We start from the raw sequence: 6,683 nt of genomic DNA on the forward strand, positions 1-6,683 counted from the left end.
AAAGCTCCGTTAAGGTTTCGCTTTCGAGCCCCCGCCCATCCCGCTCTGCCCCGCCCTCTCCCCGCCCCGCCCCGCCCCCATCCCCGCCCAGACCCCGCCCCCTCCGGGCACCATCTCCTTCGCCTCTCAACCCGCTCCAGCCCCCTCTGCCTGGCAACCGATGATGTCACCTCCGCTTTGACCAATCACAGAGGCTATTTCAGGCGTGGGCGTGTCAGGCCGGGATTCCCGCGCGCGCCTTCCGGGGAACGGCGGCGGCTGCGGGGAAGGGACTGTGGCGGCATCGGGACCACACCGGGACCGTCCGAGGGCGACACGGTCCGGACCGGGACACGCTGCGAGCAGCACCGGGGCCCGCACGGGCCCCCGGGACTGCCCGGAACCACCGGCGGGAAGAACCGGGAGCAGGACCGGGAGCCAGCAGGACAGACCGAGACCCACCGGCCACAGCAGAACCCACCGGTCCCCGTGTCCCCGATACTGTCTCCCCCCATTCGCCGGCTCCTGGCCCTGATGGACCCTGAGCGCGGGCGATGGACGCTGGTGGGGAGCTGATGTCGGCTTCTGCTCTTGGTACGGGGGGACCCCGACCGGGGGGGCAGGACCCCTTTGAGGGGCTTTGGGATCTGATTTGGAGGATTTGGACATAGCAGGACCCCTTTGAGGAGCTTTGGGATCTGATTTGGACATAACAGGACCCCTTTGAGAGGCTTTGGGATCTGATTTTGAGGCTTTTTGGACATAACTGGAGGGGGACAGGATGCCGTGGGGGGTTGCAAGGCCAATTTGAGGGGCCAGGACCTAATTTGGGGGAGGCAGAATCTGATTTGAGCGAGGTCAGAAACTAATTTGAGGGGTCAGGACCCAATTTAGAGGTTTTGAGCACCGGGTTTGGGGAATCAGGATCCAGTTTTGGGGCTCGACACGCAATTTTGGGAATGGTCAGGATCAATTTGAGGGGATTTGGGATCCAATGTGGAGGGTTTGGACATAACAGGACCCCTTTGAGGGGATTTGGGATCTGATTTGTGGGTTTGGACATGACTGGGGAGGGGGACAGGACCTGATGGGGGGTTGCAAGGCCAATTTGAGGCCAAAACCAATTTAGAAGTTTTGAGCACCCAGTCTGGGAAATCAGGATCTGACTTTGGGGTTCAACACACAATTTTCGCAGTGGTCAGGACACAATTTCCAGTCCTCTTCCCTCAATTCAGGGGTCACCACCCATCGTGATGACGCTGATGCTGTGTCCCCACCGGTGAGGTGGCCGCCCCCTACTTCACGGGCCATGTCACCCACCGGGTGGCACAGGAGGAGAACGCCTCAGGCACTGTGTGGCCCCTGGGGCTGGGTAGGTGGGTGACGCCGGGTGAAATAAACAGGGCAGGAGACTTTTTCTCCTTTTTAATGCCTTTATTAAAAGTGATCAGCTCAAGGTTGGGAAACTCGATGGGTCCGAAACTGCTCCCAGGGTGACTCGGAGGAGGAGGAAAGTGCAGCTTTGTCCACTAAAGGGCAGAGCTGGGCGTCCCACCTGTGACATTGTTCACAGGGGTTCTTGGATGAGGGAAGAGATGAGGATCTGACTCCATGTTTCAGAAGACTTGGTTTTTTATTTTATGATATATATTACATTAAAACTATACTGAAAGGATAGAAGACAATGTTTCATCACAAGGCTAGCTAGGAATAGAATAGGAAAGAATGAAAACAAGGGTTTGTGTCTCGGACAGAGTCTGAGCCAGCTGACTGTGATTGGCCATTAATTAGAAACAACCACATGAGACCAATCACAGATGCACCTGTTGCATCCCACAGCAACAGATAATCATTGTTTACATGTTGTTCCTGAGGCCTCTAAGCTTCTCAGGAGGAAAAATCCTGAGGAAAGGATTTTTCATGAAAAGATGCCTGCGACACTTCACCTTGGCAGCAACTGGTATAACTGGTTCACTCTGCAACCCTTTTTTGCCCAAAAAATTGGCAGATTGTTTATTTATAACACCCCTGACCCCTCTGTCCATCCCGGCTGTGCCATCACCCAGCTGGGCTGTGACAGCCTGGCAGCTGAGGTCCTTGCTCAGGGTGAGAGGCAGCAAAGGTTCTCAGCATCTCTGCAGGCTGGGTACTTTGTTCCTCACCTCCAGACATCACGCTGATCTCTTAATTCTGTATTGGCTCGTTGTTTTTGGGTTTTTTTTGGTAAGTTTGGTGGGGTTGCTTCCCATGGCATGCTGGTCCCGAGGTTATTTTGCATTTTCTCTGATGCCCTCCCCCCCATATTCTGTCCTCTCACTGTTTGGAGAGAAGGGCCATCAATTTAGCCTCAGGCAGGGCCATCCCGATACAAAAGGAGCGATTAACTAAAACGACTGGTGATTACAATAACAGACAGGTAGAACTTCACTGTGACTGTGCTCACAGGGGTTCTTGGATTGGGGAAGAGACGAACATCTGACTCCATGTTTCAGAAGGCTTGATTTATTATTTTATGATATATATTACATTAAAACTATACTAAAAGAACAGAAGAAAGGATTTCATCAGAAGGCTAGCTAAGAATAGAATAGGAAAGAATGATAACAAAGGTTTGTGGCTGGGACAGAGAGTCTGAGCCAGCTGACTGTGATTGGCCATTAATTAGAAACAACCACATGAGACCAATCACAGATCCACCTGTTGCATTCCACAGCAGCAAATAATGTCAATGTTTACATTTTGTTCCTGAGGCCTCTCAGCCTCTCAGGAGGAAAAATCCTAAGGAAAGGATTTTTCAGGAGAGATGTCTGTGACAGCCTGACTGCCTGTTCTGACAAAAGCCTGTGCTCTAAGAAACTGCTGCAGCCCAAGACAGAGATAAAGGGGGGGCCCTTGAACTCTGAAACAGAGAGAGAGGCTGCTGTGGAAAGCAGGGTCAAAATGACCCCAGGAATTCTTTCTGATAAAGAAAAATTCACAGGAAATGTAACAGGAAATCAGTAGAATGAATGTGTATGAACCTGTTGTGAAATTGCATGCAGATGTATTTGAGAGGGAGGTATGTGACTGTGTTCTCAGGGGTCCAAGGATGAGGGAAGAGATGAAAATCTGACTCCATGTTTCAGGAGGCTTGATTTATTATTTTATGACATATATTATATTAAAACTGAGCAGCCCAGCTTCTGTCCAGGCATTATTTCTTCTAAAGAGCCCATTATCGGTCCAGGGATTATTTATCCTGAGCTGCCCAGCTTCTGTCCAGGGATTATTGATCCCGAGCACCCCAATTTCTCTCCACAGATTATTGATCCCTTACCTGTAGGGTTCCTGCACACCTCAGTACTCCTCAGATGATTGAGCAGCCCAGCCTCTGTCCCAGGATTATTGATCCTGAGCTACCCAGCTCCTGTCCAGGATTATTGATCCTGAGCAGCCCAACTCCTGTTCAGGGATTATTGATCCTGAGTTACCCTGCTTCTGTCGAGGGATTATTTCTCCTGAGCAGCCCAGCTTCTGTCCAGGGATTATTGATCCCTTACTTGTAGGGTTCCTGCACACCCCAACACTCCTCAGGTGATTTAGCACCACAGTAGCCCCCGGATGCAGAGACATTTCTCCATCACATTTAAAAGAAAAGTTCAGGTGGGTTTTCCAATGAGCAATGTGGATTTCCCTGGAGTTCAGCAGGCAGGATCACATACCCCAGAACTAGAGCTTCTGTATCCCTATGGAAAGGTGATGGCACAGGGAATATCTGCTCTGCTGCTGACAAACAGCTGCAGCTGCTTTGGGTGCCTGAACATCTGCAGTGACAACTGCACCCAGCTGTTCCTGCTGCAGGGAGCGATTTTGGGAAAACATGGGCAGGATTGAGATGCTGTTCCCAGGTGCCTTCTAGAGCAGTATCAATAATCTTTCTGGAAGGAATGAGCTCCTGAGATTTGTTTTGCATTCTTTTATAGAAGAAAAGAAATTTATTAAACTGTTGGTTTCTCCAGTGTCATTGGAGAGGTGGCACTTTCAGCCTCCAATCCATGGTCACTTTTAAAAACCTATAAATGTTAGAGTCAGAAAATAAACTTCCTTTTCCTTCACCTTCAGAATCCCTGAAAAGAACTGCTGCACCTCACCTGCACCTGGGTGCTGGGCCCCAGCTCCTGAGGGCAGCATCATCTGCCTGCTCACCTGTGACACAGGTACCAGCTGGGGAGTGAAAGAGCTGGGGCTGGGTGATCCCAGCGACAAAATAAAGCTATGCCTGCTTTTAATGTACGAATTGGTGTTAAAAAGTGTGAAAAACGCTAATCACGTGTTTTTAAAATGTCAAAAAGTTGAATGATAATAAAATGGTTATAAAAATAGCAATATAATTAGAGTAATAATTGGACAATTTGGATTAGGACAATAAGAGACAATAGAAGCAGAGTTATGCATGTCCGGGTACCTTTTTCTGGGCAAAATAAGCCTGATAAAGGACACACGTTAACAAGGGATTAACCCTTAAAAAACAATAACCTGTTGCATATTCACACACCTCATGCATGATGCATAAATTCCATTCAAACACAGGATTCTGTCTGGTCAGTGTCAGTTTCTTCCTTTGAATCCTGACGGCTTCTTCCCGAGTGAGGCGGGAAGAAGTTCGTTTCTTCTGATAAGAGAGCAATAAATTCTATTTCTCTGAAAGATTTAGGTGTCCTGTGGCTGCTGACTGGTGTGAGTCCTTTCTTTAAAAAAAAAAAAAAGTATCTTACATAACATGGTTTCTATTTTAACATTTTGTTACAACCTACAACTAGATTTAACACACTACTTAAGAAAACTACTACAGCATCACTTTCTAACGTAACACATCAAGTATTCGTTTGAATATCTGCCAAAAGCCAATCAGAAACCGCACGTTATTCAAAATGCCCATTGCGGTGGGTGGAAGGCGCTGATTGGTGCCGGGGCAGGCGGAGGCGGCTGCGGGCGGGTCCCATTGCCAGCCCGGCCCTGCCCGTTCCGGCCGCGTGTCCCTGGCAGCGGAGCGGCGGCGGGTGCGTGGTGCGGGCCGGGCCCGGGGCTTGTGCAGGGCCGGGCAGATCCGCGGTGCCCGAGCGGGGCCGGGCATGGCTGGGCAGATCCGCGGTGCCCGAGCGGGGCCGAGCATGCCCGGGCAGATCCGCGGTGCCCGAGCGGGGCCGGGCGTGGCAGGGCAGATCCGCGGTGCCCCGAGCGGTCGCTGCCCCGAGCGCGGTGCCCCGAAGGGCGCTGAGGCCCAGGGCTCCGGGCCGGGCCCGGCGAGGCGGTGGAGGGCCGAGGGCGCTGAGGGCGATGGCGGCGGCGCCGAGCCGGGGCCGCGGAAAGAGCCGGGCCGGGGCGGCTCTGCCCGGGGCGGGGTTTGCTGCCAGCAGCGGCACCGGCTCCAGCGCCGGGCCAAGGGCTGCAGTGGCGGGGCCCGGCTGCAGCCACAGAGAGCGGCCCTGGGCGCTGGAAACGGCGGCTCCGGGCTGGGAGGGCCCCAGCAGCAGCAGCAGGAGGAGGAGGAGGCGGTGGCCGGGCCCGCGATGAGCGCTGGCATGTATTATCTGAGCGGCGCTGATGTCTCTCACGCTTTAGCTCTAGAATTACTCTGAGGCCCGGCCAGCCCCCGATCCCTCTGGCAGTGCAGCTTTTCCCACTGCTGGCGTCGAGTGCTTAGACCAGGCTGGGACCCAGCCTGGGGAGAGGGCTCTGAGGCAGAGGGGGAATTTTCCAGAGGAGAAATCCATTTGGATTGAGGTGAAATGTGCATCTGTGAGCTCAGTCTGCAGCTTGTTGTTTAGTCTGACTGTGACTGTGTTCACAGGGGTCCAAGGATGAGGGAAGAGACAAGGATCTGACTCCATGTTTCAGAAGGCTTGATTTATTATTTTATGACATATATTATATTAAAACTATACTAAAAGAACAGAAGAAAGGATTTAATCAGAAGGCTAGCTAAGAATAGCAAAAGAAGGAATGATAACAAAGGTTTGTGGCTCGGACTCTCTGTCCGAGCCAGCTGACTGTGATTGGCCATTAATTGGAAACAACCACATGAGACCAATCAGATCCACCTGTTGTGTTCCACAGCAGCAGATAAGCAATGTTTACATTTTGTTCCTGAGGCCTGTCAGCTTCTCAGGAGGAAAAATCCTAAGGAAAGGATTTTCCATAAAAGATGTCTGTGACACTTGTGCATAGTAAACTTTTTTTCCCAAAGAAAAAATATTCCAATATTTTCTTTTTTCCCAAAGAAAATATTCCAAGAGCTGTTTAGCATGGGTCCTCCTCAGTTCTACCTTTTTAGGGCATGTGTATTCCTTGGTTGTGGTTTTGGTCCTTTCTTATCATCTTCAGTTTTGGCCGCTGCCCACACTGCCTTCAGAGGATGGGTGCTGATAGCTGGCACATCTGTACCAGGTGTCTTCATCCCATGTTCATTGGATGTTATCCCATCCAAGCAGGCACTGTAACACAAGCACACTTATATCAACTACATCACTATTATGTCTAAGCTTATAATTAACAACAGAAATGAAAACTGTATCTTTATAACAAAGTTATTTTAACAGCACCCATCTAAAATCCATGTTAACATTTGCACGAAGCCAATATTGCAATCTGTATCTATAGCAGGCCAAGGGCCGGGCGCCCCTCGGTGGCTCTGGCCCGGCAGAATTTTGGGGGTCCTGGTGTTT

General features: G+C 50.9%; 1 non-coding gene across 1 annotated transcript; it reads left to right on the forward strand.

Annotated features, from left to right (window-relative positions):
* The first annotated feature begins 5,520 nt into the window (after positions 1-5,520).
* LOC128943560 (small nucleolar RNA SNORD45) lies at positions 5,521-5,603 on the forward strand. Its single transcript, XR_008483736.1, has one exon. It is a non-coding gene; the product is annotated as a small nucleolar RNA SNORD45 (small nucleolar RNA).
* The last annotated feature ends 1,080 nt before the right edge of the window (positions 5,604-6,683 follow it).

The sequence above is a fragment of the Melozone crissalis genome, unplaced genomic scaffold, assembly GCF_028551555.1.
Source record: "Melozone crissalis strain CALT ecotype California unplaced genomic scaffold, PUWL_Pcris_2 ptg000046l_1, whole genome shotgun sequence".
In the NCBI taxonomy this organism is placed as follows: Eukaryota; Metazoa; Chordata; class Aves; order Passeriformes; family Passerellidae; genus Melozone; species Melozone crissalis.